Source organism: Citrus sinensis, chromosome 7 (genome assembly GCF_022201045.2).
Source record: "Citrus sinensis cultivar Valencia sweet orange chromosome 7, DVS_A1.0, whole genome shotgun sequence".
NCBI classification, from domain to species: domain Eukaryota; kingdom Viridiplantae; phylum Streptophyta; class Magnoliopsida; order Sapindales; family Rutaceae; genus Citrus; species Citrus sinensis.
In genome coordinates this window covers 12,909,052-12,933,323 of record NC_068562.1, presented here as the reverse complement: position 1 = coordinate 12,933,323, position 24,272 = coordinate 12,909,052, and the positions used below count along the sequence as shown (strand labels likewise).

The 24,272-nt window shown below is 33.5% G+C and overlaps 1 protein-coding gene and 1 pseudogene across 12 annotated transcripts in view; one reads left to right on the top strand and one right to left on the bottom strand.

Annotated features, from left to right (window-relative positions):
• The window catches only part of LOC127903776 (receptor-like protein 15), a 91,503-nt gene that overhangs the window by 10,497 nt on the left and 56,734 nt on the right, over positions 1–24,272 (top strand). The window lies entirely within an intron of this gene.
• The window catches only part of LOC102610039 (protein REDUCED CHLOROPLAST COVERAGE 3-like), a 144,226-nt pseudogene continuing 120,058 nt past the window's right edge, over positions 105–24,272 (bottom strand). The window contains exons 6-23 of the transcript XR_008056559.1: positions 10,430–10,491; positions 10,076–10,207; positions 9,899–9,940; positions 9,260–9,793; positions 8,457–8,608; positions 7,109–7,619; positions 6,924–6,986; positions 6,736–6,837; positions 6,069–6,383; positions 5,900–5,992; positions 5,689–5,790; positions 5,489–5,593; positions 5,011–5,144; positions 4,614–4,797; positions 4,387–4,518; positions 3,595–3,707; positions 3,425–3,506; positions 105–1,956 (exon numbers count right to left, since the gene is read on the bottom strand). The product of XR_008056559.1 is annotated as a protein REDUCED CHLOROPLAST COVERAGE 3-like (transcript). The remainder of the gene's footprint in view (positions 1,957–3,424; positions 3,507–3,594; positions 3,708–4,386; positions 4,519–4,613; positions 4,798–5,010; positions 5,145–5,488; positions 5,594–5,688; positions 5,791–5,899; positions 5,993–6,068; positions 6,384–6,735; positions 6,838–6,923; positions 6,987–7,108; positions 7,620–8,456; positions 8,609–9,259; positions 9,794–9,898; positions 9,941–10,075; positions 10,208–10,429; positions 10,492–24,272) is intronic.

Sequence of the window (24,272 nt, the reverse complement as noted above, 5' to 3'; positions counted from 1 at the left end):
ATACCAAATAATTTGAGGCATAATTAACTACAAATCTCAGTCTAAAACATTAAAATCCATTATAGAACAACATCACAGATCTCTTGAGAAGGAAAATCGCCCAATTAATTTATCATCATTTATTGATCAAAACAAAATCTCTTAACAAAACAAGAAACCGATTTGTACAAATATTATATTAGAACATCCAGAGAGGATATCTAAAATGATACAATCAAGTATTGATTAAAACTTGCTCCAAACTTTAACCATTTCTACAACGGTAACATTCACTAACAAATTTTTCGAATAAAATTGGGAGAAACAGGACGGCACCTTTGCATTTTATTGCTTTGCTCTCTCTTTTAACGAACAGAAGCACAGATGGATTGATGATTGTACATCTCAGTTACCCCATTTGTGATCTGCTGTCGGTTTCTTCTCCGTTTTCTGACAACTATAAATCCTTCACCATCCCCACTTTTTTGGTTATTATCTTTGGGTTTTTGCTGTTCTTGATCATTGGACTGAGATGCCAAGTTTGTTTTGCCCTTTTCATTTCCATAAAGGATCTTTATGATAGCACTATCATTTGCAATTGCATCTGAAGAATTTTCTGAATACCCACTCTTCTTTTCGTAGCCTGAAGATTGACTTGGAGCATCCATATTATGCTGGACTGACTTTACAATGAAGATAAGTAGTATCTGTCTTCCCAGCTCTGATTTCTCCGCCTCTGTACTGCTCTTTCTTGAGGTATTATCCTCGCCTTGAATACTGGACATTTTGTCAAGTTTCTCATCGTCTGCCTCACTTGTGTCATTTGAAGAGTTCGACTCATTTGAAACATTTGAATCTGCATATCCAGGATTTATTCACAAACTCAGGTGCATGTGGGTTCATGATTCTTGAAGGCCCCAACAGGTTTCTTTCTATAATGGAAGAGTGGTATTTTGGAAATCCATGTTTCATCATGCAAGAATAATTATTTCTATAATAGAGAGGCGACCTTGGCCCACAAGGAACTCTAGCAGCAGCCGAAGGTACAGCAGGTTCTGCAAGCATACCTTGACTAGTTCTCGAATCATAAATACTCGTGGCTGCTACAGAGTTTAGCAGATGAGTCATGGAGAAAGCTCCTGGGTTGAATGGTTCAGCTGTGGCAGAAAGCTTACTCCCATTTGTTTCCATGGGCTTTTCCTCATTAGAAGAAGAAGGAACTTCCTCGGTATCTGCAGCCGTAGTTTCAGATTGAGTTACACTTCCATGAGTTTCTTGAGACTGACCATCAACTGGCGCATCTTCAACGGGAGAGAAATGGTTATTCAACTCCGCCTTTGATGTCTCAGGAGCATTACTGCACATCTGTGTTTCAGTTTTTTCTTCAATTTCTTCATCAGGTTTCTCTGGTAATGGCTTTAGAACCGTACCTGGTGGTGCCACAGCTACTTCTTTGTAAGACAGCGACTTGGAAGCCATGGCAGTAAGGTTTGGTGGACTTGCATAAACTTTGGAGACAGAAGCTTTTGCCTGCAATTTAATTGAATCCTTCGTGCCTGTTAACTCAGTGGTGGTGGTCCTTGAAGCTTTTTCCCGTGCTGGAGATACAATTTCCCGTCTATTGCCTTTTTCTCTAAGATTTGAATGTTCACAACCATTGACATTTAGCTTTGTAAGAACAGGTCGCCTCCGGCTGAGCTTCCGAACAGCAGCATTTCCTGACCTACCTTTTGGATTGGCTTCTTGCCACCCCTCATCTGAATTTGTTTCTTCCACAAACTCACCTGAAATTGCCGGTCCATATCTAGTAATATCATCATTCTCTTCTGGCTCTTCAGGTTGAACACTGTCTTCTATTACTTCCTCGGTCTTGCTTTCCACTATAGTCATACTCTTTTTCAATCCATCATGGGGCAGTGCATCTTCCACCATCATATCATGATGTGCTCCATGAATCTTTTCCCTAATCTGCATTACCTGAAAAAATAAAAAAAAAAAAAAAAAAATTGAGCAAATAGAAATGGTTCATTTTAAGTTACAATCATCTTGTAATTTTACAGTAGCAAAATTTATTACAACAAATCCGGACATAACATGAGGCAGAATTCAGCGGAACATAAATGGGAATTTGATATGTACATGCCTGAAATGTTGAAAAAAACACTCAGTGAGAAATTATGTTAATATATACTATGTTAAACTAATGAAATTCTTCGGCCTTTTGAATCATGGAATTCTCAAAAAAAAATAATCATAGCGAAATACTTTACTAGTGTCTTAAATTGTCAACCAGGTAATACTTCAAATTAGCACATAATAATCCTGTCTATCTAATATGTAGTATTATTTGGTTCTCTAAGGCCTACAAAATGGGGAGAAAAAAAAAAGGGAAAAACTCCAACTGCCAAATCGAAAAATGTTTTTCTAGAATCAATAAAAACAACCAGTAAATAACAGTAGAATGGAAGAACTCCATCTACTAGCCAAAATGATAGATCTGTCATATCCATCCATTGCACTTCAAATTAATGGTTTCTTCCCACTCTGTTCAAGATTACGGAGGAAAACAAAAACTATCACTCGTTCTGCACATCATCTCTGAATTTCCAAAGTACTAGCAGCTTGACCAAGCAACCCTCCATCATTGCCTACTAACTATCAGCTGGCCCAATCTATGACCATCAATAGATCAGAAACTTCTAAAGTTTCAATCATGTCTGCGATCTGTATAAGCATGTTAGATTTCTTTTTGTTGGGCGGGGGATTCTATACTAGAAATGGATGTTATAATTGGCGCCTTCAGAGTTCACTCAGAAAAGTAGAACTATTATCCTGCTGATATATAGTTGCATTTGACAACAAGTTTACTCGTGTAATCAGCAAATCCAAAACTATATGCAGCCAGCAGAGTGTACTCTAAAACACCAAATCCTAACTACAATTAGTTTAAGAATCCATTCAGATGACATCACAAGAAAAAAGGAACAGAGAACAGCAGCAGGCTTAATGCTTCATTTGACATAGCTTTTCAAATAAATCTTATCTGAGTAGAGCTTTTGTTAGTAAAGATTTTATAAGTAAAGTTTTTACCCAAAAAATTTGTGTTGTTTGGTTGTCAATAAAAGCTTTTATTAAAAATTATAAAATTACTTTAATAAGCAAATTTTTTAAAGTTATGTTTTGAAAAGAATAAAATAAGATTGTCAAATAAGTAGAAAATATTTTAGATATTTTAACATTTAAAAAAAACTTTTTAACCTCTACTCTCAAAAGCACAAAATTTGAGCTTTTGGTAGTAGAGGTAAAATAACTTATTTAATTTTCAAGAGCTCTACGAAAAAAACAATTAAACAACAAAAAAAAAATTGATAACAGCTTATGGGATTAAATAAAAATTTATGACTATTAGATAAATCATACTAAACAGGTACTAAGTATATACTACCTTTGCACGTCGTTGTTTCCTATGTGCTTCGCTTCTTTTAGAATCTTGACCAGGACTAATGTAATCCAGGAGATCTGATACACTGCAAAAAGCAATCATTATAGGTCTTGGTGCCACAAGAAATAATCAACAATTTAGAAACAAGTAATGTGGGAATACCCTGTTAATACCTAAGGTGACCTTTACTCGCAATGGACGCATCTGGCTTTGGAGTTCCATTCCGTGCCGCTTCTTGCTGCTCTAGAGCTTTTGATTCAAAATACTCCAGCCATGCAGCAGCATCCTGTAAAACGAAAAAAAATACAACAAAATAACAAAATTCTCTTCCCATCAATAATATGGAACTTGAGAAATTCTCTTATGACAGTTAAGATTAGAGGTGGGAAAATGGATTACGACACGATTACACAACATAATATGACATATGACCCATATTCGTGTTGACAAATATTGACACGATTAATAAATGAGTTGACACAACACGATAAATAACCATGTCGTATCTGTTTTGGACCATCTCAATATGATTATACGTTTATAACACAAATATCAATTATTATGTGTTAATATTATTGGAAAAAAAAACTAAAATATATACTAAACACTAAATTAATGACTCATGTCATACTCACATTATGTTATAAACTTATTCATGTCATACTTATGTCATTTTAACTTATTTATAACTCATTTTTTTGACACATTTGTTATTTTAAAATTAATTTTTAATTTGTTTGTATTTAATATTAAACAAGTCAACACGATTAATAAACGGGTCATATCCGTATTTTGATATTTGGATACGATTAATGAATAAGTCATATCCATATTTGACACCAAAAATATGCCTCCAATACAATTTGTTTTATATCATAATATCACCTGTAAAAGATTGACAAGAGAGAAGCCAACTAGCCAAATTGCACAACAGAACCAATTAAAATATGACTACATGTAGTCACCTGAGTACGCAGATCTTCTAGTCCAAGCTTTGCTTGGAGAATCTGAAGTGTAGTTTGCTCATGTTGCACACTTAGTGAATATGCCTCCATCAAAGAAAGAGCTATGGCTATGGCATGATAACTTGCAGCTGTCTGTCACGTGAAGAAATCAAACAAAATTCTGAGTTTACAGAAAGATTTATAATTCTAAAGAATGTGTATACATGCGTAAATAGAGAGAGAAAAACCTGTATATGGTCACCTCCTAATAGTCTTTGGTTGCATTTAAGGGCTTCAAGCAAATATCTAAGAGAAAGATGAACATTTCCCATGCCCTCTTCCATCATAGCCACATTTATGTATGTTGCAGCCGTGTTTGGATGTGAAAGTCCACAAGTAAAATGCAAACGGAATAAGGCACGATTTACATATCTGCCAATGGTACGGTATGATCAGGAGCTATAGCCAATAAAAGACAAATAAAAGCTAAAGTAGGTACATAAAAACTGCATTCGTTCGAAGCAGATTCAATACAAAGGTCACATTTTTCGAAACTTCCAATTTAATTTATGAATAAATAAACCTTAATCAGTTAAAGAATGAAAATCACAAAGTTGCTCCGGTAAATCAAGCAGTGCTACTTACTTAAGAGCCAATTCAATGTGTTGAAGGCGATAATAGAAAACTGAAAGATCCCCATAGCTTTTCATTGTATCTGGATGGTCAAGACCAAGTTCCCTCTCATTAATATCCAATGCCTTCTGCTGATATATAGTTGCCTAAAATGAAGAAGAAGATATCTTGAGTACATACGAACGCTAACACTCAGACGCAGATGCCATTAGACCAAATGCCAGAACATAAGAACCATGAACGTGTTTGATTTAGTTAAAATATATAATCTGATATCAAAATTATGCTAATGCCTGTTCATGTAATTCCTAAGTCCAGAAAATTATAATTCCTAATGCATATCTTTATACAAGACCATAAAAACTAGCCATAACACAGTTTCAAATCAAATGTCCCACTGAATGAGAACCTCCGTACAGAAGGACATTATAATTATACTCGACTTAGAATCACCAAGTTAACACTGAAATACAACTGAAGATTGTCGTACCTGATTAAAGTCTCCAGTATGGTAGAGAACTACAGCTAGAAGACTGTAAGCACTTGCAGTAGTCCGATGGTAGGGACCACAAACAGCTATCATCCTTGCCAGTGCCTTACAATGCAAGTAATACATCATATGAGATCAAGAGATGCCTTATTATGAAAAGAATAATGTAATTCTTACGTATAGATCGAGTGGGTTATTACCTTTGTCCCATAATTTACAGCATCTTCTAGTTTTCCTTTATCAAGGGCAATTTTGGATGACTCTAATAAAGTCCGTCCATCAGCTGAAGTGCAACCTACATGCTGTAGAATGCCATAAAAATAGCACAATTACATTCAATTTACAAATGAGTGACTCATTGAGAATGTAAAAACTAAATCAAAACACAATTAAGAGAGAAAATAGTCTCACCTTGCACACAGGAACCATGCTGACAATATCATCTCTCGTGAATGGGTTTGGGCATTCCATATCATAATCTCTTGGAACCAACTCCAACCCAACCTGGGTAAAGTTTACAAGCAAAATTCAAGTTTTGAAAATAATCCGCTGCCAAAGGAACCGAAAGACAGTACCTTACCTTATGGCAAAGCCCACGTAGAATTGAAATCTTTCTCAAATGCTGAAACTCGTCTTTCAGGGACCAACCAAATCTTCTGCCAAGAAATGTTCGTAGCCACTGCAATCTAAGGATATGATCTTCATTCAAGCTTTGGTCATCTTCCATCTCACAACAGCCAAATAAGAAATTTAGGGAAGAAGCTATAGCTGCAGATAGGTCTGATAAATAGTCAACAGATGCGATGACTCCTTTAAGTACATGCTTGAACGCTCGAGTAACCATCTCATGAATACAAAGTGATTGTATGTGAGGAAGCTTCTCTGCAAGTTCAACCTGAATTTGTAAATGGGATTAGAACCAACAGAAGAAGAATACCAGGCTTTCAAGTATTAGCATGTCAATTTCTCAAAATATTGTATGTCATACAACATACAGTAATATCTAAAGACGACAATAATTCAATATCTTGGAAAAGGTCACCTGGTCAAAAATTCTATCATGTAGTACAGTTTTCAAAAAGGAACATTGATAATTCAATCCAGGAAGACTTGGGGAGATTGTTTACATATAGAAAGATAACTTAGGGGCTTTGTTTACATAAAGAAAGACAAAATTTGTTTATTCCGATTTCCACGGGTGAATAGGTTACATGTCTGAGAGAGAAAGAGAGGGAGAAATTCCTCACCACGTGACCTAAAGAGCGCATTTGTAGTCCCCTTAAATGCATATAGTCTGTCAGTGTGCGGCCATCAACCGGAGAAAGTTCAAGTGATCCAAAGTCTGTTACCTAATAAAGAATGCAAATTAGTCCATAAACCATCCTCACACGTCTAAATTGGCTGCAACAAAGGCCCTAAATAAATTAAATAGTACCAGCTTTGGTAAAGCAATGTCATCATAATATTTGTATGCCATTTTCATAAGCTCATGCACTGCCTGCACAAGAAATTAATTTTACCAGTCATTCCATATGAAAATAAAACAAACCAAATTTAGCATAATGAAAACACAAAAAGTAGCAAACTTTACAGTTGAAAACAAATTTGAGATTTTGAAACCTTTGAATGAAGGCCAGTGCCAGTTTCTTTCAATCGCAAGAAGGATTCTTCAGAAATTAGTTTTTTCAATTCCATCTCACAATTGAGCTCGCCATTGCTTTGCTGTCTGCCATTAGTTCCCACATTCATGCTGCACGGTCCATTGTCATCTTCGTTAGCCTTATTATTGCTACCAACAAGGTTAGGTCTGCTCTCCCTCTTCTTCAAAAATTTAAATTGCTTCCCAAGACCTTTGACAGCATGTTCAGTCTCAATATCATCCCCAGACCTCGTTGACTTGGTATCTGTTGGGGTTTCCTGCTTTTGTAGATGTTGCACCCAACAAGAACCAAGTTCCCATCTAATAGATCTTTCTGACGCAGTTGGCTCCAGCTCTAGCTTTGCTAAACTCTGTTTAATAACTCTTCGTACAAGACTTCTAAGAGCTTCTGAATTATTCAAATTGCACAGAGGTGACTGGTCTCCTCTAGCTGATTCAGCACTGAAAGACTTCTGAAGTACAAGCCTTAAGCTGCAATAAATAGTTTACCCTGTCAGAACAACTTAAATGGAGAAATATATAAGAGTATATGAAACAAAGGCAGAATCCACCAAAGAAGGTCTAAATACTTTCTGAAATAGCACAATCCAAAAAGCTGATGACCTATTTCAGCAACTGAGCATCCACTGTAATTATACTTCCCTTTATCCTTTATTTGAACATCATCAACGATGTCTGTTGGTTATTTTGTTAATATAACATTATTGTGAAAGCCATGACTTAATGTTTCCTGCAACCACTCGTTATTTTTTAGGTGGTCTACAACTATGTAGAGGTGAAGCATCCCCATACAGTGAAGAATCTCACACATATTTTAGTGGAGGAAAAGCCATTTTCTGGTCCATAGGATGCTGAAAGAGGAGTACATATCCCTAACTAGATATCAGGTTTCTTTTCTTTGGCCTATTCATAAACTTAACACTTGAAGAAAACCTGGTTTAGAAATATGACATCAACTCCCCTTAAGAGTTCAGACATCTACTGATTAGATCCCATCTAAACAGGAAGAAAAAGGAGCAGGTGCTATCCTTTCTTAAGAATCCCCAACAACAGCATTTCAATCATGTTCTATCTGGTAAAAATAAGGAGAATAACAATGCTCTGCATCATGAATTCAACTGTGATAGACACTAAGCAAAGAAGCTCATACCAGTTAGCATTTCTAAGATATCTTGCAGAATAGCTTAAAACGGTTAGTGGTTGAAAGATAATTTTTCATATCTTACAGCCATTCTCCATCTGTAGATTTCCTAGTCTTTGTGTGCTAAGAGGAATCAACAGAGGAAGCATTGTGTTACAATTTCAAACCTGTTAATATTAAGAGAATTAGCTCCTCCATCAGGTTGATCTTCAATTTCAATATCTTGTGTGCCAAACTTCTCCGTCACATCACCAACAACCTTTACTACGGCGGTGTATCCACAGTGTCTTACAATGACGGTACCCAATGAGGAGGTATCCTGCCAAAAACTATATTGTTTCAGTTCTCTTTATAACAAAATCTTTGAAACTAAAATAAAAGAAAGAGAAAAGGAAAAGGAAGATAAATCTAGATATTTCAAGAAAATTTTATTTCAAGATCTACCATGCTGAAAACTTTAGCAATTGTATCACTAGTTGATATAATACAAGCATGCCCAACCAAGGTTAATAGGCTTCCCCAAAAAGGGTTGATGACATTAAGCTGGAGCAAACTACAAGTAGAAAATCAGAGGGATATGGATAAAATGGGTAGAAAGACCTGCTATCAAGTGATTTCAACAGAATAGGGAGTCACCAAACAGAATGGCAACATAAGATTCATGAAGCTAAACCAGATATATAAGGTTAGCAACGAGTAGTGATTCTTAGGAAAGAACCTAAAATGGACTTTCTTGTGCATTCATAAATGTGTAGAAAGAGAGAATGAAGAGGATGGGTATTTTAGGCCATCATCAAATGCTAGATATCAGATAAAGAGTGAAACATCTTAATCCGACAGAAAAATCACTCCCTGACAAAGGTAGAGCTATATTATTCCGCCCACGTAAGTAATTTCAGCTTTGATGAATGTCTTTTATGCGTGTGGTCTGTGAACGTAAGAATAAGAAGTAAAGGAGAAATTGACTTACGTGAACAACTACACTCTCATCTGCAGTAACACCTTTTAGTAAATTCCTTTGAGCAACTTCTGCAGTAGACATACCATATAACTGATTTCCTTTAATAGTAACCTCAGACTTCAAGCTTGCATCTACTGTATCACGTTTTACTGTAATGGACAAGTCTCCCACACGATCTTCATGCAAGATTGCCCCCTTTTGGACATTGATTGTATCTTGAGTGTGTAAATTTGAATCAATGAGACGGCGTATTGCTCCAACAGCTTTAAAAATTGAGACATCAACAAATTGGTTATGAAGCAAAAAGGCCTTCCGATCTCTAACCACCCTCTCCTCTTCAGTTTTGCAAGGAAGCCTAGCCAGTATAGCAAATTCCATCGCCCATGGTCGTAAATCATGTTCTCCATCTCTTCCCTGGCCTCCGCCATTGCCACCCCAATTCTCATCTTCTGCCGGTAGGCATGGGAAATTTGATGGAGACTCAGCAACAGATGGAGGTACAAGCCATGTATTAGCTCGAAATCCATAGGGAAGATTACCAAACTGAAGAAGGATATTGAATATACTATATCAGTAAAATCAAGTTAAAATCACATTTGAATTGGAATTTGAATTGGTAATAAACTATGTCAGCACAGAAATTGTTACCTTATTATGTTCAACAAAAGCTTTCATTAGGGATTCATATGCCTGCATCACGCATAATGACCATAATTATTAACAAAACAATTGATGGGTAAGCTAATTGAATTTACAGAGGAAAAAAAGATGCATTCAGATAAAAAAGAAAAACATAATCTGTAGATTCAACTATTGAGTACCCACATTGGCAAAAGCTCGACTGAGATTTTGCAGAAGATCCAGCAGGGAGTTGCTTTGGAAAAACTGCTTTCCCAAAGTATAGAACCCTTTTACTGATGCAACTACTTGTATAAGCTTTCCATTGCAGATTTTTATCTGTAAGCACAAAATACAGTTTCCCGCACTTTCAAATACTCACATTACTTACAAAGACATGAAAATAATCCATGCATTCTTATTAATTAGCAGACGATGATTATTAAATCTTTAACACTCATTGGCCAATTCATCAGCAAAAATAACGAGTTGAATAACTCTACAATTAATTAGTCCATAAACAACAAACAACAATAATCAGAACTTTATATTAAATGGCACCTGAATTTCAAAATAATCACCGTCGCGCTTGTCTCCTTCTTTGCGTTCACATTTTCTCAAATCTTCAAAATCAAAATTATTAAAAATTAAAATCAATAAACAAATTTCATATTCAAATAAATCACATATATTTATATCATTTTCCTCTTTCTTTTTTTTTTTTTTAATCAACCATGTAAGAAACGAAGACAAATAAATAAATGAACATTAGGCTTACTTAAGACGGGGGGAGTGAGGTGAGAGAAAGAGAAGAAGTCATAAAACTCGGAGAGTTTCGGCGTCGGGTGAATGGCCGCCATGTCCAGACTCGGAGAAACCGCCGATGAAACTGGCGATGACGTGGCGCGGGGCCCGCTTCGGTTATCTCCTTCTGCTGTTGCTGCTCCATCAGACAGAGCGGCAGAGTTTGGTGAAGGTTGGTGGGGCCTACTGCCGTTCTTTTTGGCACATGACTCTGACGATGGCGTGCCAATTGCGCCCGGTACACCTCCATACTTCAAAAATTATCTCAATAACCTAAAATTTATTTTTGCCAAAATTTTCATGGATACCCTTTAAAAACTGATAGAAAATTACTAAGCTATCCTCATTTTAAAACATTTCAACTCAACGGACAGCACATCTTCCTTCTCTACTGAAGTAAACAAATACTCATCTGCTGCAATTCTCGGGGTTTTTAATTAAATACCCTTTAATAGTTTCAAAATTATTGAAATACCCCCTCCCTTTTTAGTTTTCATGGATACCCTAACAAATGCGAGTAAAGTCAGAAATACCCTTAATGAATGCATCAAATTCATTCAATGAATTGTCTTCATATTCATTTCCTCATTTCTTTCACCCAACTCCATTTTTGCGGCCGATTCTTTCAAAATCTCTTAGAATCTCTCAAAATCTCTCATAACTTCTTACACAAATACAATTATGTATTCATTTCTTTAACACCCACTCTTTCTTTAAAGGTGCATTGCTTATTAAACAACCCAATAAGGTATGTTAATGTTGTTGGGTTTTAAATTTTTTAATTTTGAGAAAAATTTAGAAATTTTCCTCACATTACAATGTTTTATTTTCACCATTTTTTCTTATATGTAGAAATATATGCAATGTAGGTTGTTTAATTATTTTTTTCAGCAATATAACTTAAGTATAGCGAAAATGTTTCGCGTCGTGCATTCTCTTGATACTGTGTACGTCATATAGTTAGTCATGTAGGTCGTGTAAGTAATTTAGTCGTGTAAGTCGTGTAGGTCATGTAAGAAATATAGTCGTGTAAGTCGTGTAAGTCGTGTAAGTATTATAGTCGTGTAGGTCGTGTACTTACTTGTATATGAAATTTAATATTATTGTTTTTATTGTATCATCAGAAATGATTTTGGTACGTGTGCCTATTCTCTTTAATGGTGAATGGATTGAGCAAAATGACGAATATAAGTTCAAAGGTTCCAAGGCTAAAGGGATAATGATACCACGATCGACAACATATGCCGAATTGGTGGAGAAGATAGCTGAAGTTATTGATATAGATACTTCGGAATTCGAAATCACAATGAAGTTCAAACTTAAGACATCTAATCTTATGCCACCAGTTACAATTCAAACCAATGATGATGTGGAATTTTTTTAGATTCCAATTTAATTTCACTTCTTTTTTTTAATAATTTTCATTGACATTTTCTGCATAGCAGCAAATATAAATTCTTAGCACAAATTAAGTCTTTAAAGAACGAAATTAATCTAATGATTAATGAAAAAATTCGTGTAATTTTAAAGTCGTAATTAAACATATTACAACCATTTAAAAAGTTTTTTTTTTATCTTCAAAGTGCTTTCTTCCTCTGGCCAAGCATACAAGCATACATGAGGAATGCCTACATATAATTAATCCATGAAATCAATTAAGAAAAAAAAATATCAACTATAGGAAATTAATGTAATGTTATACACATAAGAACATCATTCGCAATGATAAAATATCTCCACTCATAACTAGACATATCATGACTTAACATGGCTTATAATTGGAAATTAAGAATCTCTCTAACTAATGACATTTCACCAGGTAAATGTATATGCACCATTCCAATTTATTGTGAGCCTAATTAAACTAAATGTAATGTGTAGATTCTATTGACAAAAAACAAAATGTGGAATTTAAGGTCGTGTAATTGTGTAATACAAGAAGATCGTGTAATTGTATAATACATGAAAGTCGTATAAACATGCAATACATGAAGGTCGTGTAAACGTGTAATACATAAAGGTCGTGTAATCGTGCAATACATGAAGATCGTGTAATCGTGCAATACATGAAGGTCGTGTAATACACAACCTTGAATCTTACATAACCTTACACGACCAAATCTTGTGTTACATAACAAAATTATAATTAGCACAATCCATTAATTTTTCACAATTTGCATGCAGTAAAACAACTAGAAATTTGTTTTCGAACATGTTATGAGAGACCCACAACTAATTAATTTATTTTTTCAATATAAAACCCTAACTTTTTGTTTTTTTCCCTTGAATATTAACAAGAAAACTAATTACATGGAATTACTTGTCTCAACTAGTTACATTCTGACAATTTTACAGTAAATGTTCAACTCTCTTCGGCGATTATGTAGTGACGAACTATGCTTCACTTTTTCAGTTGTGGCAGCTTCCCTTTCTCAGGCTTAGTTTGCTCGTGTTGAAGTTCGATTTACTATATATGGAGAATGAATGTTTGTTTCGATAGAGGTGATGCCGGTGAGGGAATTGCAGTGTTTGTTTGTTTGAGTTTGATAATGGAGGGAATTACAGCAGATAAGTGTTTGTTTGCTTCAGTAGAGAAGGGAGAGGAGCTGTCCGTTAAGTTGAAATGTTTTAAAATGAGGATAGCTTAGTAATTTCCTATCAGTCTTTAAAGGGTATCGATGAAAATTTTGGCAAAAACAGATTTTAGGGTATTGAGATAATTTTTGAAGTATGGAGGTGTACCGGGCGCAATTGGCACGCAATTCCCTCCATTATCAAACTCAAACAAACAAACACTGCAATTTCCTCACCGGCATCACCTCTACCGAAACAAACATTCATTCTCCATACATGATAAATCGAACTTCAACAAGAGCAAACTAAGCCTGAAAAGGGGAAGCTGCCACAACTGAGAAAGTGAAGCATTGTTCGTCACTACATAATCGCCGGAGAGAGTTAATCATTTACTGCAAAATTATCATAATGTAACTAGTTGAGACAAGTAATTCCATGTAATTAGTTTTCTTGTTAATATTCAAGGGAAAAAAAAAGCTAGGGTTTTATATTGAAAAAATAGATTAATTAGTTGTGGGTCTCTCATAACATGTTCGAAAATAAATTTCTAGTTGTTTTGCTGCATGCAAATTGTGAAAAATTAATGGATTGTACTGATTATAATTTTGTTATGTAACACAAGATTTGGTCGTGTAAGGTTATGTAAGATTCAAGGTTGTGTATTACACGACCTTCATGTATTGCACGATTACACGACCTTCATGTATTGTATGATTACACGACCTTCATGTATTACACGTTTACACGACCTTCATGTATTGCATGTTTATACGACCTTCATGTATTATACAATTACACGATCTTCTTGTATTACACAATTACACGACCTTCAATTCCACATTTTGTTTCTTGTCAATAGAATCTACACATTACATTTAGTTTAATTAGGCTCACAATAAATTAGAATGGTGCATATACCTTTACCTTGTGAAATGTCATTAGTTAGAGAGATTCTTAATTTCCAATTATAAGTCATGGTAAGTCATGATATGTCTAGTTATGAGTGGAAATATTTTATCACTGCGAATGGTGTTCTTATGTGTATAACATTACATTAATTTCCTATAGTTGATATTTTTTTTTCTTAATTGATTTCATGGATTAATTATATGCAGGCATTCCTCATGTATGCTTGTATGCTTGGCCAGAGGAAGAAAGCAATTTGAAGATAAAAAAAAAACTTTTTAAATGGCTGTAATATGTTTAATTGCGACTTTAAAATTACACGAATTTTTTCATTAATCATTAGATTAATTTAGTTCTTTAAAGACTTAATTTGTGCTAAGAATTTATATTTGCTGCTATGCAGAAAATGTCAACGAAAATTATTAAAAAAAAGAAGTGAAATTAAATTGGAATCTAAAAAAATTTCACATCATCATTGGTTTGAATTGTAACTGGTGGCATAGGATCAGATGTCTTAAGTTTGAACTTCATTGTGATTTCGAATTCCGAAGTATCTATATCAATAACTTCAGCTATCTTCTCCACCAATTCGGCATATGTTGTCGATCGTGGTATCATTATCCCTTTAGCCTTTGAACCTTTGAACTTATACTCGTCATTTTGCTCAATCCATTCACCATTGAAGAGAATAGGCACACGTACCAAAACTATATCTGATGATACAATAAAAACAATAATACTAAATTTCATATACAAGTAACTACACGACCTACATGACCTACACGACTATATTTCTTAGATGACCTACACGACTATATTTCTTACGTGACCTACACGACTTACACGACTATATTACTTACACGACCTACATGACTAACTATATGACGTACACGGTATCAAAAGAATGCACGACTCGAAACATTTTTGCTATAAATAAGTTATATTGCTGAAAAAAATAATTAAACAACCTACATTGCATATATTTCTACGTATAAGAAAAAATGGTGAAAATAAAACATTGTAATGTGAGGAAAATTTCTAAATTTTCTTAAAAATTAAAAAATTTAAAACCCAACAACATTAACATACCTTATTGGGTTGTTTAATAAGCAATGCACCTTTAAAGAAAGAGTGGGTGTTAAAGAAATGAATACATAATTGTATTTGTGTAAGAAATTATGAGAGATTTTGAGAGATTCTAAGAGATTTTGAAAGAATCGGCAGCAAAAATAGATTTGGGTGAAAGAAATGAGGAAAGAAATATGAAGACAATTCATTGAGTGAATTTGATGCATTCATTAAGGGTATTTCCGACTTTGCTCGCATTTGTTAGGGTATCCATGAAAACCAAAAAGGGAGGGGGTATTTAAATAATTTTGAAACTATTAAAGGGTATTTAATTAAAAACCCCGACGATGGCGGCAATCGGGAGTTTCTGGACTTGGAGAACCGTGTGGTGCACGCGACGATGTCGAGAAGCCGCCGCACGTGTGCCACGGCCTGAGATTCCTCAGTGTAGTCCTCTGTCAAGGACAGTGCCAAAAATGTAAATAACAAGGAATTGCCGGGCAAATGTTTTTTCTTTTATTATTATAGTTCTTTCTATTAAATATTAACTTAATTATAAGTAGAAAATAATTATAAGCACTAAACTATTCGTCAAACTTATTTTTGAAAATATTTTTTATAATTAAAATACTTTTAGATTAAATTATAATTATAAGCACTAAAAAATAAAATTTTCACTCTTTAAATAAGCCTTTACATATAATTTTATTAAACTCTAATCATATTAATTATTCACTGTAAAGTTATTAATTCTAACCTTCTTGCTTCTGTTTACTAAACTAAAGTTATTAGTATCAACTAGAAAAAGTTTGGTAAGGGTAGTAAAACAAACTTCAGAAACATGGCTAGCTTATTGAAGTTATAGGATCAACTCTTTCTTATAACAATTCTAATCTACTAATTCTAAAACTTGTTCTATTTTTTTCTTTTCTATGGTGTACTCTTGTTTTTATTTTTTTCTTTTTCTTTTATATGGTGTATTCTCAAATAAAAGTTGAACTCTTTTGACAATGTGGTAAAAAAACATCAATTGTTACTTCATGAAGTCGAATGATTGTAATAGGGAATGATTCCATTTATATAATTAATTTTTACTGATTATATAATGAAGTGATGCACCCAATCTAAGGCGGCAGTTGTATAAAAATATATAGCGGAACAAAAAAACAAAATGCTCTCAAGTTGCCCTTATTTATGCCTTAAAAAAATTTCCACAAGTGTATAGATTCATTGTAATCTCCGACCCTTTCAAAATATTTCTTTATTGTCTAAAACAGTCAAAACCAAAAACAAACAAAAAAAATCATCATTCTTCTTTTTTTTTCCTATTTTTACCTTTTAAGGGATGCATTATATTGACCAGAAATATGAACAAGTTTTCTGATTTAAGCAAATCTTCAACATCTATATCATAAATTTAATTGATAAAGAGAGATTCTGGAGAAATAGAATAAAATAATAAACATGGAGCAATAAAAAGGAATTATTGTTTTTTGTGTAATAAATGGAAAATAATAATCTTTCTTTTTTCTTTGGTTTGCACAAGTGAGATGACGGGGGGGGGGGGGTGAGAGCATCTATGAAGCAGGCAAGGGACGAGATGCTTGCATTTTTAAGTAGCCCCCTCAAGATTGGCAAAATTTTGTCATTTAATGATTAAACTAATAAATAATAATGGCCCTAGATATGAGCTGCGTATACTGTAACATTTGAAATTTCTGAAGTTTAGGCCAGTTACTTAAATGCACGTTATTATTTTACTTTTGAGACAGCTTCAACTTTTACTTGAAATGACAAGGACAGCTGAGTCCAAAATGTACAGCTCTAAAAAGCTTGGTAACGTTCCAAGTGTTGCAGGACTAAGGCAGTTTGGTAATGTGGTCAGTTAATTGGGTTTTAAGGTGTTTGACAATACTTATAGTTAGATTTTGGTAGCTTAACAGATTTTTTTTTTTAATTTCTACTCCACAGCTATAATTTTTACTTCAGCAGCTTAAAAGTTACAACACCTCACTCCGAAACACATCCTAAGTGGACTACAACAAATTGGTTTTTTTTTTAATGTTAAAAAATAAAATAATGTCATTTATTTATTTATTTAGTCAATAATTTTTTTTTACTTTAACTTGTCTTTTTCAACAATATTAAAAAAATTATTTCGAATTAAAAAATTCTTAAAAAAATACAATAAAATGAATATAGTTTACTAAAATAGTATGGCAATGAATGCACAACTAAAAAGATCTAAATGTTAATATTTAAAAATAACAAATAAAATGAGACCCACATCCACATGCATGAGATTTTCTAATTCAGAAAAATTTGACACGAGAGAGCTTCACCTACCTTCAACCATTCTGAGCAAACATGGTTTCAGTATATATATTTTGTAATACATATATTGTTTGTTCGCCTCAAAATTGTAAATATATGTATCATGTTGCATCTGTTTTTATTTTATATGTCAATTGGCAAAATTGCTTCATGTTATGATAGCCTTGATGAGCATTTTTGCTTATATGTGTAAATATATGCATCATGTTGCATCTGTTTTTATTTTGGCACATTCTGTATCACCATTTATTTTACTAATTTTTCTAGTGGAAGCAACTGCATTATTTTCTTTTTCCCCAAATATTTCTTTAAAATGAGTGAGTAGGTAAAATCTAAATTGATACTTTGGTCTTCTCTCTCTCCTAGATTTAAATTCTATGGTCAACCGAAAAAAAAAATTACTTGAAAAACAATCAACTAAGCCCCGACAGGCTATTCCAAACCAACTGTGTACTTCGGCTGCAAATTGAATTTCTTCATACTAATTGTTTGTAACATCACCAAGCATATATGCATATGGAAATTATTTTAAAATGTATACATTGTTAAATTTATTTTAATAATATTATTTTTGTATGAGTTGAATTTTGTTCTCTTTTTTTTTTTCATATGGGATGTAAATAAATAAGCAATTAAGAACATTATCGTAATATTAAAAGAAGGTTACAGGGACAAAAACGTATTTTCATCATAAGACAACCAATTTCATTAAAACTAATAATTTGTCATCCCATTACCTTTTTTTTAAAAAAAATTATCACTTCTTTTATATTTTATCGAAAAATGTGTCACCCAAATTACATTAACCCAGATTTATTTTAGTAAATTTTTCATCTAAATAAGAGTACACCACTTATGGGTATACGTCGGTATCAAAAAGAAATCATATATTATTGATGAATTCGTACAGTAGATCTGTCACTACGTACATCGATTTGTAGAGCAAACACGGGGCTGAAGATGAATCATTGTTAATCCATTTTGTTAGTCAAAGCTAAGTAAATCATCTTTCGGTGATGTGATGTAACGAGGCTCTAATTACTTTTTTCTTGTAAAACATAAGCCAATGAACACTCCCACGTTACTGTTAATGTATTGATTAATTTGCTAATTATCAGTGGCACAAACAATACCGAAGCTGTCCAGCTAACAATTAAGAAGTTGCTATCATGGAGAAATATATTAATTTCGTACTAAAGTAATGAGATCTTGAATACGGCCATATGATGAATGATGATCACAGGGTTGGAGGAACAAGATGCAATATCGCAAGATCTTGGGCATTTAATTCCTTCATAATCAGCTTCTGTCTCGAGTGATGTATGCTGAGACTTCGGCCACCGACGTCAAGAAATGACAAATTTGCAATCATAAAATCAATACCGGCAATAGATAACATATTATTCTTGTTATTACTGCAAAACACGTATGTTAAGGATTACCAAAATGCTTATACTATGATAGAGTAACAACCTCTACTCTATCATTCAATCTCGGTCCTCAATTGGTCTTTGATATGTGTAGTTCTGCTGTTAGTGTTTTTTTTTTTTTTTTCAAATTTCCAAATTGTAAACATCATTCCAGATTATAAAATTGCTCCTTACTTGATCGATCGGAAATTAATTAAGAAAATGAAGGTACGTCTTCTTAATTTCTTTAATTGTTTGATCGCTGTAGTTAATGTAATGTCAATGCATGTATGCACTAATTATTAACTGATTTAATAATTATATATAATATTGCAGCAGAAGATTGTGATGAAGGTACAGATGAATTGCCAAAAGTGTCGGACACAGGCGCTCAAGCACGTCGCTGAGGCAGATGGTAAGTAAGTACGTGGTAATTTGGATGGAGCAAAACCGTTACTCTTGAAAATTTTGAATCGGATCGGCGGTTAGATTCAGTTTTAAAAAATTAAAATAATCAAATGGCTTGTATAAAAACAATCAAAAACTAAAAAAAAAAAACCCACAAAATAGAAAGGAATTTACGGTTTAAAATTGAAAAAAATAAAACTTAGTCGTTGAATTTTACATTTTATGTAAAAATTATCGGTTCAATTTGATTCTGAACCAATGCAACTCGTGCCCACTGTTAGTAGTAATTCTATGCTAATTATTATTAAACAAGGACTTTGATTACTCAAGTATCTTGTCAGTGGAGATGCCCTTTGAGCAAATTTCAATCAAACATAAAAAAAGGATAATTAATTAATAATTCATTTATATTTATAATGTTTTAAAAAACAATATGCTTATCATAGCTGGTGAGGGCAAAACAGGAAAGTATTAATAATAAGTATAAATGTATACCTTGAGAACAACTTGTCATTCATATGGGGTGATGATTGTGATATCAAGAACACTGGGCACTACTGCACAACAAAAGAATCAATGAACATAAGGAAGTTAGAAAGCAAATTGGGTTAATTTTGAACATAAGGAAGGTCTTTCCTCTTCAAGACCTTGGAGCCTACTCACCTTATTCCCATTCCTATCATCAATTTAATAAGTAAACAAGTTATTCATTCTGATTTCTCTATTTCGATTCTCATTCCGCTTTAGTAAACATAGCCTTAAAGGAGACAATCCAACATACGGGATCAAAATAATTTGTGGTTTATTTGTCGAAGTTTGAATTCATAGATTTACAGCTCGGTCTAAATGTCTATTAAGTATAATTTAAAAATCAGCATTATAGATATTTTTACTAATATTTGAATAAATATATGTATACTTTTATCAAAAATGGATTATAAAGAGCTTTTATGGAGATTGTTAGGGAGAAACTTCTGTGGGGCCAGCACGCGAGGATCCAATGGATCGCACAGCGGCATCAACAAATTTTTCATTTAAAAAATATATAAAATTACATTATTTTAATTTATAAATCCCATCAGACCTCCCAAATTAATGTGCAGGCGCGCGCCTCCTCAACCTTTTCCCGGATTGTTGGGGACTGCAGACTGCAGCTCACGGTTGAATGTTCCCTGTAGCGTTCTTGACGTACGCCAATATTTTAATCAGCTTTAACTTTAAGCCTATGTTTTATAAAAATTATTTCACCAGCAGATTACATGTGAAAGAAAGATATGCCTCAATTCACTGGTATCTTGTTGAAGCAGATGCATTCAAAAGGCACAAATTGGCGGTCTAATCTATTGTAAAGCCTTGTATTCATTTACATGATTACTGTCATCAGTATCTCTTGCTTATTCATTCGTTTTTCCTTTCGTTAGTTATTGCGGAAACGCGTTTGAGTAGTTATCAAAATTATGGTGATCACGTGAGCTGCGGAAAAAAAAAAAAAAGGTTACAAAGAAAAGAAATGGGATTTGAAAACAACTCTCATAATCCGGCTGAGACGCTGCAATTTCGTTATGCAGCAAATGTTGTTGTACGTTCACAAGTGAAGTGTGAAGCTAACATTTCACTTTGCCAATAGCCATGCACCTCAAACTAACCAATTAATTTGCATCTTCAGTTATTTCTTTGGTCGGTACTAAAGTCAAACTCATTTTACCATAATATTCAAGTCAATATTTCAACATTCTTTTCTCTCTTGAATCTGGTCAAATGTTTTAATTCACTCATTTCTTGCTAAAGCAGATGTAATATTCTCACTGACTTTGTTCAAAACTAGCTAGATATACGATAGCAACTTATTTGAATGATGTGCTAAAAATCCAAGCGAAACTTAAATGAGACAATCCAACATGCGGGCTCTAAAAATAATTTGTGGTATGTTGGAAGTTTGAAATAATCACGAAAAACGTATCTGAAAATGTCTAGCCAAAAGCTAAAGGCATTTCCATTTTATTATTTTTCGTTTTCAGAAACAGAAAACACTTATAAAGCCCAATTACATGGTAACTCAGGATGTCACGTGATTTGCACATGACGCATTTAAGTGAGCTTGATCAAAAATTAAATTTTTTTTCTAAAGGTAAAAGGGGTGAGTAAAGACAAAACTTATTTTTTAACCTCTTATTCTAAATTCAAACTCGAATAGTCAACTAAATAAAAATGCTTTCAAATACTTGACCATGTCTTTTTGGGCAAATAGAACAAATTGAGAAATCACACTTGATTGTGAAGGAATTAGTTCTGCCATCTCAACTGAAAACTTGTTTATTCGCATTGCAACTGGTTTTGTTTAATTTTTTATGGGGTTTTTGATGTTTCCATCACTTGATGTTCAATTGCAATTGTATATTACCTTAACAAGCATTTGGTGATTTTCCAGTAGCTAATTTCTTTACGTCAACATTTTACTCAACTAAACTTTAAGCCTTTATTTTATCAAACTAATTCACCAGTAGATAACATGTATTTTTTGGCAAGAATTTACATTGCGAAAGAAAGATAAGCCTGAGTTCACTCGTATCTTGTTAAAGCAGATGCATTATTATTGGACGAAAAAGCACAATTGGTGGTCTAATCTACTGTAAAGTCTTGTATTTATTTGCATAATTACGGTCATCAATATCTTTTACTTCATTCACTTCTCTTTTTCTTTAATTATCAAGGAAACGAGGTTTAAGTAATTATCAAAATTATGTTAAATATTTGTGAGCCCACTATAGCGACCCTCAAAATCCAGCTAAGATGCCGCAATTTCCTTATGCTACAAATGTTGACACTTGACTGGTAAAGTGTGTGGCTAACATTTCACTTTGCCAAAGGCCAGGCCCGTGAAATCAACCATTTTGCATCTTCAATTATTTCACATTTCAATTTCTTTGGACGGTACTAAAGTCACAAGCAGACAACATGTATCAACAGGTAATATTCTCTCACTTACTTTTTTCAATAAACTTGACTATTGGTTAACATTAACACACATCCTCCATGTTCCATCAACTAGCAAAACCGGAACTGTGCATAGACTCATGCTTTCTCTCCCGTACCCTTTTATGACCCTTGTCCCCAGTTAGTTGACAGAATACGTCAATTGAAGGTTACCTTGCAGTGTGCGTGTTTGATTATAATCATCGTAGAATAAGGACTCCCTGATCACAAGTCAATGAAATTGCAGAAAGTCTATGATCATTGAATGCTAATTCCATCTTACTGGCGTAGACTATGGTTTAATAAATATCTCGTAAATTTCCTCATCGCTTCCTATGTCACAATGATATTGGTGTAGCCGGTGATTTTAGATAAACTCATACCGGTGTACATTATGGTTTTATTATTAATTGATGGACGAACCAATTCATGTTTCTTAAAAAAAAAAAGAGAGAGAAACTTAAAAAAAAAAAGAGAGAGAAAGAAAGAAAGAAATTCATATTGGCTCGTATATTTTATTGCAAAATATACAAGCCCTTGTACACATCGGATAAATTTCTACCAATACTGTAAAGAGAGTTCAAAGAGCCATATTAGCACTTCCTGGAACTATATTATTCATCAATTTTTTTATAATAATATTTTTATATTTTTATTTGTTTTTGGTTTGAGCACTTCAAATCTCTGAATATATGTATATCACCAGTCAAAGATATTTAATTCACATTTAACTTTAGCCAAATAAAAAGCTGTTTTGCAATGGAAGTACTTCCTTCATTAAGTTCTCATTAACCTCACTACTTTGGATTGTCGTTTTGGATGAAATGCATGGATGCAAAGCTTGCTTGGAAACTGAGAGGACTGCTCTGTTAGAAATCAAAAGCTTCTTCATATCAGCAGCAGTGATATTGGATACGATGACGAAGCTCTTAGTTCATGGTTTGACGATGATGAAGGAATGTCGTCTGATTGCTGTGATAATTGCGAGGGAGTGATGGATCTCTTCTCAATAAAATAACGGAATTCAACTCTTCTCAATACTGGAATAAATTATTTGATTATTTGAAACCCAAACGACGCTTAAATTATTAAAATTATCTCAACTAACTTTTATTTTATTAGTTGACTATCTCAATCAACTGTTGACTATCCGATCAACTGCTTCCAAACTGGCTTGTTTTCCACGGAGCATTAATGAAGCATTTTTCTTCATTGGTCCAAGCCTTATAAGTCTTCGTCAGTCATTACAATTCGATGCTTGCATAGATTTTTTGATAATTCAATGCAAATCCAAGCATACAATTCAATAGAAACGCAATCACACCCTTAAATTATTTAAAGGGAAATTATAAAGCCCTCCTCCTTTGGTTTAACCTGCTATCAGAAATACTAAAAAGATTGAATTTATTTATTTTTCTTCTTATGTTTTTAATTTGTATCAACCAACCACCAAAAGAACAGAAAAATTCATACAAAATTACCACTATTGCCATTTGTATTTATTTATGTATTGTCATTTCATAAGTGTAATTCTATCTTTTTAGTAGATGACTAATACGAATTGTAAACTTAAGGCGAAAAATGAATAAATGATAAACTTAAGACGGACAGTTGATAATTTTCCTTATCTAAATTCTTAATCAATTTTTGTTTTATAGCATCGGCGGTCTCCATCAATTGGTAGAGGAAAAATAGTAGACAGCCACTTGTTTGTTGCTTAATTTGAAAGTCAATCAGCTTTAATTTTCCCCGTACGTAGTTGTAAATATATGGGAAATTAGCTAAATTGAACCCGTGTACATCTGTCCCAAGTTCATATGAAATTTCTGTTTTTGTCATTTCAAGTGATTGTAATAGTAGTCGAGTTGCAGATTGAGAGCAATCGAAACTTAATTTCCTTATTAAGGTTTATCAATATATTTGATTTT